The sequence below is a fragment of the Equus quagga genome, chromosome 6 (genome assembly GCF_021613505.1).
Source record: "Equus quagga isolate Etosha38 chromosome 6, UCLA_HA_Equagga_1.0, whole genome shotgun sequence".
Classification (NCBI taxonomy): domain Eukaryota; kingdom Metazoa; phylum Chordata; class Mammalia; order Perissodactyla; family Equidae; genus Equus; species Equus quagga.
The window spans coordinates 5,811,629-5,824,578 of NC_060272.1; the positions used below are offsets into that span (position 1 = coordinate 5,811,629).

A 12,950-nucleotide genomic window follows, 5' to 3' on the forward strand; every position below is an offset into this window, starting at 1 on the left:
GAGGAGGAGGAGGAAGAAGAAAGGGAGGAGGAGGAGGAGGAAGTGGAGGAGGAGGAGGAGGAAGAGGAGATGGAGAGAAAGAAATGAAAGAAACAGCAAAGATCTATGCACCTGCATCTGGTTGCATTGTGTGTTTATGATTCTCATGCTGGGCTGCTCTGGGAACTCAGTGTCAAAAGTTAAATGACCAAAGTTTCCTGTAAAACATCTTAGCTTTTCATCTAAAGTTTGTTGCAGCAAACTTGGAATCTTCTAAAATGAGTTCCTTGTTTCCTTAGGGCAACTAAGGAAGGAAGTACATTGCCTACACATCTTTATTTCCCACCCTCCCTCTGAGCAAGCACTGAGAGTACTGGGCATGTCCTGCTGACAGCCTCACTGGATCTACACACACTTCTTTACTTCTGCAAGTGCTACAGAGAAATGAGGTGCCCTGCACGTCAGGCAGTGCAGCAGTAACTATGGGTCTGGCATACAACGTGGACTGAGAAAATATACCTATGTGACTTTTTCAGTAGCAGACATTCATTTCGTTTCTTAAATCCTTAGCATTGTCACTGAAAATTCAGTATATTATTTGTCCTGGATTGAGAACTGTCATAATCTTGCTAGCCATGAGTCAGACAAAATAAATACATCAGCATCAGCAACAACCCTTCTTTCTCATATATGGATTTTTGCTCATGTATCAAACTCAGGGAACAGGAGTGTAAAAATAGCAAGTAGCAGAGACTGAACATGAAATTGTAGTGCCAGAGGCAAGGATATGAAAAATCTTGCTCATCATTTTGATCACACCAAATGGACTGAAATGATCTATGGTGACTGAAGTATTCAGTGATTTTATTTTATTTTTTATAAGAGGAAAGAATGTGATTTCCTACCCAGCAGGCACTGAAGTTGGTAGCTGTTTTTTTTTCCTACTGGTCATATTGTGGTTGCTGCAGTAAAGAAAAGGGTATTTCCAGGGTAGAACAGAGCAGAGCAATGGGTCTAATGGAGTATGCGTGTGTGGAGGGTCAGGACCTGGGAGTAAGGTGTGCAGATGGCAGTTGGGTAGAGTGCCTAAAGGGTTATGAACATCCCCGGAAGATGCTGCTGCATGACCTCAGTGCATCTGTGTGCAAACAGGGACCATGTTTCATAATGTTTGAGTGGGTCAAAGGTGACAAGTGATATAAACTGTACAATGTGTTCAAATAGGATTAGGGATCTAAACACGGCTTCAGCATCCAACTTTGCAGCAAATTTGCTATGAGGCCCTTGGCAAGCCACTGAGCAGGTAATTCTCCCCTCTCTCAGTACCGCATGTGTGTGTTCCTCAGGATGTGACACAAATTCTATGTTGTATCATAAACACTAGTTTAATTCCTATCTGTCCTCAAAGTGTGTGAGCTTCCCCAGGGCCTGGGGTCATCTTTGCATGTTCCTGGTGTCTGCTAGATTGCCTTTGTATGGAGCAAGAATAAATGAATGACGGGAGGCCAGGAAACTGGGCTGGGGGCAGAGGAGAAGTAGCATTTCTTGAGCACTGACTGAGTGCAGGAATGTTTTAGACGTCACTTCACAGACTCCTCAGGGATATAGGAGGTGTGTATGATAATCTTTTAATAGTGCAAAAACGATGGCCACAGAAGTGAAGTCACTTGCTCAGGTTCACACAGATGGTGTTATGGGTTGACTTGTGTTCCCCCAAAGGATAAGTGAATGTGACCTTATTTGGAAATAGGGTCTTTGCAGATATAATGCAGTTCAGATGAAGTCATCAAGGTGGGCCCTAATGCAATATGACTGGTGTCCTTATAAAGAGGAGAATGCCCTATGAAGACAGAGATACACAAAAAGAACACCAGGTGATGACAGAGGCAGAGACTGGAGTGATACAACTGTAAGCAAAGGGACACCAAGGATTGTCGATTACCACGAGAAGTTAGAAAGAGGCAAAGAAGGATTCTACCCAGAGTCTCAGATGGGCATGGCACCTTGCTGTTGACACTGATTTTTGGATTCTGGCCTCCAGAACTGTGAGAGAGCAAATTTCTGTTGTTTTAAGCCTCTCAGTTCGTGGTACTTTGATAGGACTGCCCTGGGACACTCATACAGATGGTAAACATGGCTGAGCTGGAATGTGAACCTAGGGCAATCAGATTTCAGAGGGCATCTCTCCATCTCCATTGCTAAGGAACTAAAAAGCCCCCCCCCCCCACCACCTCCGATGGTTCTAGAATGGAAAAGAAAGAGATTGAACATGGAAGACTGAAAAGGTCAAACATCAGCACATCAGACATGCAGAGAGAAGAATTCTTGGTTCTCTGACCTTTGGGTGACTGGGCCTGTCTTTAACAGCACACGACAACTCATGATGAAATAGACTCATTCAAGCACTGGGGAAATCAACATGGTTCCATCATTTAGCCAGAGTTACACGACGAAATGAAATCACTCTAATTATCTTTTTATTCTCTTATAATGATCTCATTCTGGAACTTTGTTAATTATCATGGAGAGTTGAATTGACATAGTTCAAGCATCTGAATACAGTGTTAAGAAGTCAGAACAAAAATCTTACACTTGGTGTTTTTCTCATTTTATATTGTTCTTTTGACACCTAAAATGGTATAATTCTGACATTTCAACCAAAAAGACAAAAACGTCATCTTAGACACGGTGAGGCACTCTATTTTAGTGTAATTAAAAACATCTTGTCTTTTGGAATGCAAATGTCATCTATAGGTGGTGTCACTGGTCTATCTCTGTGCAAAAACATGATATCACAGAAACTTCAGTCTGAGGGCAAATGGTAATAATGAGCCTGCAGGAAGCAGTACATGGGTCCTGAGCACAGGTGTGCTTGGAGATGAGACTTCTCAGCTCTCATTCCCCACACCCTCCCAGCCTCTGTTGTCCAAGATGATGTCCCCTGGATCCAGGAAAGATCCTTATATTCAGGCTGACATCTTCCCTGCATCTGAGATAAACCAACTGACTGTAAGATGTAAATTTTCGTTCTTCCAGCTAACCCGCTCTTGTCTCATCCTGATTTGGGGATGATTGGGATCTAGTTCCATGACCATACTGGGGTCCTATGGCTTATTCATTTGGACTCATTGACTCAATAACCAATGCTGACTGAGTACTAAATATGTACCAGGAATGCAGCGGGGAATAAAACAGATGAAAATCCTTATATTCTATGATGGAGACAGAGAGAAAGAAAGGTAAATGAGGAAGGATATCAGACATGATGAGAGAGACAGAAAAATAAAGCAGGAAATGTTTCACTGTAAGCAAATATCTGATGGCGAGGAAGGAAGTGGTGGCGTTCTCTGGGGGACAGGAATCCAAGTGGAAGGAACAGCAGGTCCAGAAGCCCAAGTGGGGTGGTGCATGCCTGTTTGAGGAGTATCAAGGAGGTGAGTGTGGCTGGAGCAGAGCAGGTGAGAGGAAAGGTGGGGGAAGTGGATTCACAGAGGTAACCATAACAAGGTAAGGATGAAGATCATGCAGGTGACTCCAAGGACTTTGGCTTTGACTCTGAGAGTCCTGGGGAGTAAGGGTTTGAGCAGATGAGTCCCATCAATTGACATTAAAAGAATCACTGGAGCTGGTAGGCTGAGAGTGGGCAGTAATGGAACAAGCCGCAAGCCAGGGACACTCTCTGGAGGCTCTTCCCACAGCCCAGGATGGAAGCCATGGAAGTGGTGGGAATTGGTCCAACTCTGTCCATATTTTGAGGTAAACCCAAAAGGATTTCCTGATGGATTGATGTGAATGTGAAGGGAAGAGTGGATGACTCCATGGTTTTTGACCTAAGAGACTGGAGGAAGTTGACATTTACTGAGGTGGAGCAGACTGGGAACAGTAGTTATTTCCCAGACTAATCCTGCACAAACAGAGGAGAAACAGTCAGTGCACCTGAGGTGGAGCAGACAGGAGAAATTTAGGTGGAGCTTCTGAAAGAGGTATGGACCAAATGTCAGCCGATGCCCCGGAACCAGAGTTGGTGCCTCCCCGGTTGCCAATTACTCAGCTGTGGTCAGTTTCTTCTCTGTCACGGCCTTCTGCCTGACTGGATAGGACAGCACTGACCATTTAGGAAACTGAGTCTGTTTCCATTCTGGTTTTGAATATTCAGCGCTCTCTTGGGGTTTAAACCTAAAGCTGTGTCAGATGCTCCCTTTGCCTCACTTCTCCTGTGCCTGTGTCTCTGATGACTTTCAGTGTGCCCTTCTTGCCTAAATTTCCAATTTATAAGTCTGAGGTTTCAGGGAAGGTTCTGTCACAGTTACTGAAAAATTCTTTAACGTGCACACTATTCATTAAGCACTTTTTCTACCCCAAGGATTCAAACACAAAACCTCTCCTTAATACACTCACAGCATTGGGAGGACAATGACATTCAAATAACAGCAGACTTCATGATACCTTACAAAACTATAAGTCAAAGAACCACATTATAGTTTGTATCCATTTTGGAGTCTCCATATTCTAAGAGAGATACAGTGAAGTAGAAGGAGCAGAGAAAAGCTAAAAATTGAGAACTGTAAAGTAAAATCGAAGAAAATGATGAAATAAATATTTCTCTTTTCAAAAGTGATTGTTCCTCCTAGTTTTAAGGAGAACTTTGACATCCTATCTCTTATGGATCTAGAGATTTAAAAAAAAGCATGCAGTGACCATATAACTTGGGTTAAACATAGTAGTGGCTCAGTTAACCACTTTAAGAAGACCAGGAAATAGTAGAATCATTTCCTTAGAAAAATACAGGTGTGCACACGAAGCCAATACTTGAAAAGAACAACTCAGATGCAGTTTCTCTGAAATTGTTTCTGTTTGCTGAATATTAGCCTCATCTCTTCATTCTCAAAGAAAATTCCGTTGTGAAAGTTTCGGTCCCAAAACCTCTTAAAAATTAATTCAACAAATATTTATTGAGCACCTATTACGAGCAAGATACGCTGCTAAGAAATGCATAGGTTACTAAGATGTGTTCTGATTTCACCACATATGTTCAAATAGAAAGCATGACTTTTTTTGGCCAAAATTACATCTCAGAAAAGGTGTGGTTTTCTTATTTCAAGACCTTATAAAATTACTCTTATTATGGGCATATTTTAATTACCTAGTTGAGAACAACAAGATAATGTTTGGGGAGAACCATCAACCTCCTCATCCCTCAGAAGGGACTGGATAATCCATAGCAAGAGGAAAACGGGATGTGGCTGGAGTTCCCTGCTGGAGGACTGATAAGGACAGGTGGGGAGGCAGAGGAACGGGCACTAGGGCAGGAGGCGGGACTGAGACTGGGCAACTGCAGAGCAGCCGAGGGAAGACAGAGTTTGAAAGGTGGTTAGCAGGGCTAAGTGTTGCGGAGAGGTTAAAGAGTGTCAACGTTACAAAGGGGCTGCTGGATTGGTGGTTGGGGAACCAAGGGCAATGCCAGAGACCCATAAGAAACCATGTTACTAAGGCGTCAAGACATTGGCAGAAGGTGGAGAAGCCAAGAGCCGGGCTCCGCTGGTTCACAACATAAATAAAAGAAAAAGTCAATAGCTTGAGGGTGAGACAGAACCAAGCAAAGCTTTTTGGGTGTTTTGTTTTCCAGAGGCAAGGAAGAAGCAACAGAGCTTACAGGCAACGTTTGTAGAAATATACAAATTCTACACTCTATTCATGCTTATTTTTGTGTATTGCCATTTTTTTCAGATTATTTTGTTCATTAATTTTTAGCTCTGATAGGATGAGGATGCAGTTTCTTCTATGACCATTTCCTTGATATTTTCTCACCGGGGACTGCATGGCTTCTCTACCTGGCATGGACGTCACCAACGGAGCTGCCTGGCTGTGGTTAAATAGGGATGCATTTTACTTGTTCTATGAACTTGCCTGGATTGTTCATTTTGCTCGTCATAGTCATGCTCTCACAGTAAACACAGTGCAGGTGCAGAAGGGTGATTTTCTAGCTATTTGGGGCTAATTTCCAGCATTCAGAATGCTGAGTGGTGGGTTGATCGTAACAGCTGCCTAGCAACGGACTGACATGCATCATGAAAATAGTGAGAAGTATGAAGAAAAAGGGGCATAAGTGGGCTTGAGAGAGGAATAAAATCTATTTCAACGTGGAGAGTGGGGGAGGATAAGAAGGAGAAATGAGACACAGAGAGAGGATTTGCAGAAGTGCTTTTCAACTAAAGAGGAGCACTTTTTTTTTCTTTTAAAGAAAAGGATGTGAAAGCAAAGAGATAAAGTCAAAAATCGCCTAGTTCACACAAAAATCTATCGTGCTTTAAAGGTGCACATTCTTTTTCTTTCATGACTCTTAGGGCTTAAAAATCCCACCCACCGTTGCAGTTTGTCCAGGCCTTTGCCACCTGAACTATCCGTCCTGTGGTGGGTTAGCTCTGCTACCATACAACCTCCCCACGTCCACACAGCAGAATAACACCCGCACTGTTCAGTGTGCCATATGGAGCCTTTATCATGTGCACCTGCCGATCGTTCTGTCTTCCACCAGCTTCCCACAGGTCCTCTGCATCAAGCCAATCAAACCACTTCTGATATTCCCACAGTTCTTTGCACCTGCTGTGCCCTCTGCCTGGAGCTCCTCAGCCTGACACATGCCCTGGTGTGCTCACCTATCTCTACTCCTGAGTCCTCCAACCTCTTCCTGTATATTTACAGGTAGGGCAAGAAGGGGTCATCAGCTATATTTTGCAATGGCTTTTGGGCCTCCTGGAGTGTTCAGGCCTAGAATTTGGTCTTGAGTTTATTTTTACATCAATTGGAACCAACATTAGGCTTATCCGTGCTCATCAGGATGTACATATGGCTCTGTTAAGGGAAAAAGAAGTCTTTACACTAATACTATGACAATCCCAGACCTACTGCTTGTGCCACTGGTCAAGACTAATTTCTCTTCTCTTTCCAAATTATGGTGAATAAGCTGCTGCTATCTTTAGAAACAGGGAACACCATTCAAAGACAGTGTGGCATTTCACATTCCCATGTCCTTCCTGGTTCAAGAACCCCTAGGAGTGAAGTCCTTGGGATGAGTAGGGAGGGCAGTGGCGGAAGAGCAGCCCCACGTCACTTCTGTTGGGGCCTGGGTGACAGGCATGGTTAGCGACGACCCTAACTTCTATGTGTAATCCTCTAGAGTTGAAAATGAAGCAGAGAAGATGAAAGGGAGGGAGTGAGAGAGGGAATGTGGAAGGGAGGAAAACCAGGAGGATTTATAAAGTGCCTGTAAATTCCAGAGATGCTGACAGGATACTCCATATCATCACTGGATGTTCACAACCACCCCAGAATGACATTTAAAGAAGGCAGGTGATACCTTCAGGATTAACCTATAGTAGATCTAGGATCTTAAACCAGGCATTACATTCTGAGTCTAGCGTGGCTTCTACTGTATTACTATGGGGATAGAGACAGACATTTGTTTTTGAGCTTGAAAGGATAAAGGTAACCATCGCATAGAACAATGCATAAATGAGGAATATTAACAGGACAGGAAACTCCATGCTACTCCCTTAAATTCTGTGTTCTAAATCAAGGTTATTTTCTCTCTCTTTCTCATTACAGTGGTCGTTGTTGCTTTTCTTATTGTTATTTTAATAACATTATTATGTTATTACTTTAATGCCATCACAGTCATTTTTTTAGGCATTTATCTATTAAGACTCTAAAACATCACATTCAAAATTGAATCTCAGTGTCTGACTTTTACACCACCACTGGTGGAGACCCAGAGGAAGAGAAAGGAGCTCACGTGGAGGAGTGAAGGGAATTCCAGAATTCCTGAATAATTCCTGGACCAGCTGAGAGTCCTTGGCGGAGCCTCTTACCCTCCATCTGAAAATGCCCAAGATGATCTTTCAGCTCTCACTGTGTGAGTTCCATGGAAGGTGTGGTGTTTTCTTTTGCTATGGCTGTTAATGTGCTAACTAGCTGCAAGGTGTGAAGGGCCAGCATAGTGGTGGTGGTGGGTATGGATGACCGCATCCGAAATTCGTCCACTTCCACCATAGCCACTTCCTTGAATGCATCTCATTCCTAAGCCCATGGCAAAGCAGACCACCTGGAGATTTGGCCTTAATCATATGGGATTCATTCATGCACTTCATGTAATTAAGGCAGGGGGCTCTCTCATCCCAGATAATATGCGAGTTGAATAATAAAAAACAATGCTAAATTATACCTCAGCTCCTGGGATTAGCCAGTACCACTATGCAGATGAAAAATGAATTCAGAGCATCTGCTAAGAATTTACATGACAATGCTCTCAAGTTCTCTTACTTAAAGCCGGTCCCACCACTTCATTTTAATTGCTCAATGTAACAACATTGTATTTATTCAATAAATGGATGAAAGTGAAACACTAAATTAGAAATGCCCCAGCATGAAATATCCACTAAGTTCCATTTCCTGAGTAGCCTTTGCAACATGTAACATTTATTTTAGCCAGGTTTGTACTCGCTTCTAATTCAGCCTTAGGCTATTTTTCTACACAGAAACCCCAACTGTGCATGCAGAGCACTCCAGAGCCATCTACCACTGGGGACATTTAAGACTGTGCCCTCTTGGGGAGCCGAATATGTGATGGGGCTGGAGTAACAGTTGCAGGTAAAGGAACCAATCCTGCTGCTTTCTGATCTCATTACACAAGCCCAGAAGGATGCTGAGTGCAATCAGTGCGTATGTTCAGACTGATGTGCTCTCATCCTTCTGCATCCGTGCTTTGCAGAACTTACTGGCTGAGCCACCGCCTGTATTTATCAGGTACAAGAAGAGCTTGTTTAGTTAAACTGAAAAGAACAGATGTTCATTTGTTGTTTAAGCCTAAATAAGAGACTTCTTCAAGCTATGCAGTTCAAGTAAAATTATCCCATTTCTAAAGCAATTTGCTCCTTAACCAAATATTCACCAGGGTCAGTCTGACCTCCCGTCTTTGCCTAGGGACAGGAAACCAAGGCAGATCGATTTATTGTTAGAAATATTTGTTATTCCAGTGTCTTCTCTTCCTACTAAATAGAGAAGGCAATTCTTCTCCTTGGAAATGACTAAAAAGTTTTATGGAGATTGGTGGCTAATGCCAGTTATTTATTATTTCAACAAGTTTATGCCTATTTCAGATATCAAATTGAGTCACTTACCACCATGTGAATCTGCCATTAAGAATATCATTGTCTTTACAATTGGTTCGCAAATCATGACGAAGTTAAGAAGGAAATTACTGTGATCTTCAAAGGAACAGGCTGCTGCTGGACTTGGATCACACTATTTCACAGGAATGAGACTGTTTTTGCACATCTACATTTGAAAGAGTGTGACATGGGTTGAATCAAGACTTAGGGTTTGACGTCTGAATCTAATTATGTTTTTTAATTTTGGAAAGTATTAAATTTTTTTAAAAGACCACTTTATTGAGGTATGATTGATAAGCAAAAAGCTGTACATATTTAATGTGTTGAAATACATTAGAAATGTATTAGAAATAAGTATACATCTGTGAAACCATCACTACAATCAATGCCATAAACATAACTATCACCTCCAAAAGCTTCCTCTTGCCCTCTTTATTTTTATTTTCTGTGATAAGAACACAACATAAGACCTACCCTTTTACCAAATTTTTAAGATTACAATACAGTATTCTTAGCTATAGGCACTGTCCTGCATAGCAGATCTCCAGAACTCTTCCTGCAGAACTGAAACTTTGCACCCTTAGACGTTTACCTCCTCATGCTCCGCCCCCCCAGGCCCTGGGAAGCCCCATTGCACTCTCTGCTTCTATGAATTTAGCAGTTTTAGATCAAGATTCCACGTATAGGTGAGATCAAGCAGTATTTGTCTTTCTCTGTCTGGCTTATCTCACTTAATATTTGGTCCTCGGGGTTTATCCATACTGTCACAAATGGCAGAATTTCCTTCACTTTTAAGGCTGAATAACATTCCATTATATGTAAATACCACATGGGAAGTATAATTTTAAAATACAGTCAGCCATTACTTATAAAGACAAAATGAACATTTGTATGGTGAATCGGTAAACATTATGGGTAGTGAATATTAACATCAGTTGACTGAGTTATGTCATCTTGAGCTAAGAATGCAAGAAATATGGACATTTTAAGAACATATGATCTTAATGAAAAACTTAATGTAAAGAATGGAATTTCTATTTTTCTTCAATGAGACGCATTAAATATGGATATATTACTTTTGAAGAATATAAGAGAGATGCTTTGAAAATAGTGAGGGATAATTAACATTAAGAATTAGAATCCAGTAAACTCATATTAAGAGGCAGAATAACATATGCACCTAGTTGTCATATGAAATATTGGTTTCTTATTGTCACTATTTGAAAATATTGTCTGTATAGGTCCAAATAAGAAAAGAAGCATGATATTTGAGATATGTTAGAAATTTAAGCATATTATTATTCACTGATAGGTACTAATATCTCTATGAAAGTTTTAATTCAAAGAAAGTCATGATTAAAATTGACATTAATTAGAATCCTATAGGAATAAATAATATGCAAAATGCTCTGTCTCTTAATGTCCACTATTATACCCGACACCTTTGGCAGAGCGCACATTTCAAAGTTCTGGTTCCTATTTATTGTTTCTACCTCTTACATGACTTCATTTGATAATTATCCATTAGGATTAACACATGTACAACAATTTGCTCGGTACTGGAAGCAGTGGTGAACGTGGCATTGTCCTGCCTTTGCCTGTCCTTTCAACAGAATGTCGGACATCATCCAGCAGACCGTTGGGAATTACCTACTTCCATAGAGGTGTCATCTTTGATTGCTTTTGACTAAGCTATTGTACAGCCCTGTAGGAATAGCAAACTGCTCACAATGCAGGTGATTCCCGTCCACAGCAACCCAAATGGTGTTTGTCATGGTGTTGCAGATAACTTTTGTCAGTAGAGAACATAAATCTCTGCAAATCAAATTTCCATTGGAACTGGTTTAACATCGTATTAGTTTCCTCTTTTCATAAGGAGCTGAATAAAATCTTTGATATGTCCTCATAATATATTTGTATGACAGTCATGATTGTACCTTTTTGAAAGTTATATTTTACCACAATATGATGTGATAGTCAAGAATTAGTAAGGCATGGGTGAGCATTCCAGCAATAATCAAATCCAATATCCTCTCCAATCTCTGCAATCCAGCTTCTGTTTTTTGTGCACACAACTTTATCAAAATATCCTATGTCGTGATATTTCACAACATTTTATATGTCAAATCCAATAGCTATATTTCGGGGCTTTTCCTCCTGCCACACATTTCTGTTTTTATATAACAATGTTTGTGTAGCATAAGAAATTACAGACTCACCCTCCCTGAAACAGCCTTCTCCCTGGCTGCCTCCCTTTCATCATGTTTCCCTCTCACCTGTCTCATGGCTTCTCAGTTTCCTTTGGAGACCTCATTGCCTTCCTCCTTCTACTAAATCGATGTGCCGTTCAGAATTTGCTTCCTGCTCTCCTGGAAGGTCTTCTCTGAGCAATCTCAAATACACTGAAGGCTATAACCATTGTTTATAAACTAGTGATTTCAAAATTTTCTGTATGTCAAACACAATAATCTCTTTCCTGAACTTCACACCAGTACGTCGAATTGCCTCCTGGACAGCACAGTTTGGATCTCCCAAGCACACCTCATGACCAACACGTCCCACTGCCCTCTCCTCCCACATACTCTCCCTTGCATCCTTCTTCAGTTCTCTTCCATCCATCCTCCTCCCTACCTGTGAAACCTGGGAGTCTGTCAAGACTAGTTCATCAACATGTCTTGATTATTTTACAACCCATCCATCTCTAAAGTTTACGTCTTTTTCTTCATCTCAATTAAGTTCTCTCCATAAACCCTCAGCCACTTATTTCTTGATTATTATAATCAATAATCTCCTAAATATACCCGACTTGCCCTGTCTACTCAAATTTTCACACTGTTTTGTTCAACATCCTTCAGGGACTCTCATCTTCAGCATATGGTCCTACTTTTCATGGACAGGCTCCTTCATGATGCAGTCCTCACTTTGTCTTTTCCTAGTTAAACACCTCCCAGCCCTTAGGATCACGCACTCCTGCCATGCTGAAATTTACTGAATTCACCATTCTCCCCATTGTTGTGCTTCTGCACATGCTTGTGTGGACAACTGCCCCTTGACTTCTTTCTTGGTTAACTCTAAGTGGTCTTCAAGCCTCAGCCGAATGTCGTCCACTCCTGGAAAAGTTATGAATCCCTTCCCTGGGAACCTCCACTGCCTGATCTAGACACTGCCTGCATCCTCTTCTATCTCAGCTCGCCACCTTGTCATTTTCTATTTTCCCCAGCTTCTGAGACAGAGAATAGCCTATGCATTTCATATTTTTATCCTTAAAGAACCCCACAGTGCCTGGTATGTTGAAAACATTCAACAAGCTCTTATTGAGTGAGCAGATAAAAGAAAGAAGGGAAGAAAGGAGAAATGCGAGGAGGTGGGAGAAAACAAAATTTCAATGATTATTTAAATATCACTTTATATATGACTATAATTCAATCTATAATATTTATGTACATTTATTTATAAAGCGAATGTAATAAATAATATTATTTAATATTATTTTAGTAATAACTCAAGGATATTGTTTTGCTGGTGACCCTCCATTTATACAAATATATAAAAACTAGTGATCATACCTTCGCATAGCATATCTTATTAGCCATCGAGTGAAAGCACAGGAATTTCACAACAATTCATTCTTACTTTTCTTTCTAACTTATATTAAGGGGGTACTGGCCATTTTTGTCTTCTGGCACCCGGTTGCTATCTCCGAGGTCAGAGTCGGTGTCGGGTTTCTCGCTGACCCTCTCCACAGCACTGAGGAGGCACTGGTTACATTAGCACCAGGGGTCCCGGGGAAGGGAGCAGGGGGAT

General features: G+C 41.3%; 1 protein-coding gene across 1 annotated transcript in view; it reads right to left on the minus strand.

Moving 5' to 3' along the window:
• The window catches only part of MYO16 (myosin XVI), a 450,985-nt gene that overhangs the window by 107,840 nt on the left and 330,195 nt on the right, over positions 1-12,950 (minus strand). The window lies entirely within an intron of this gene.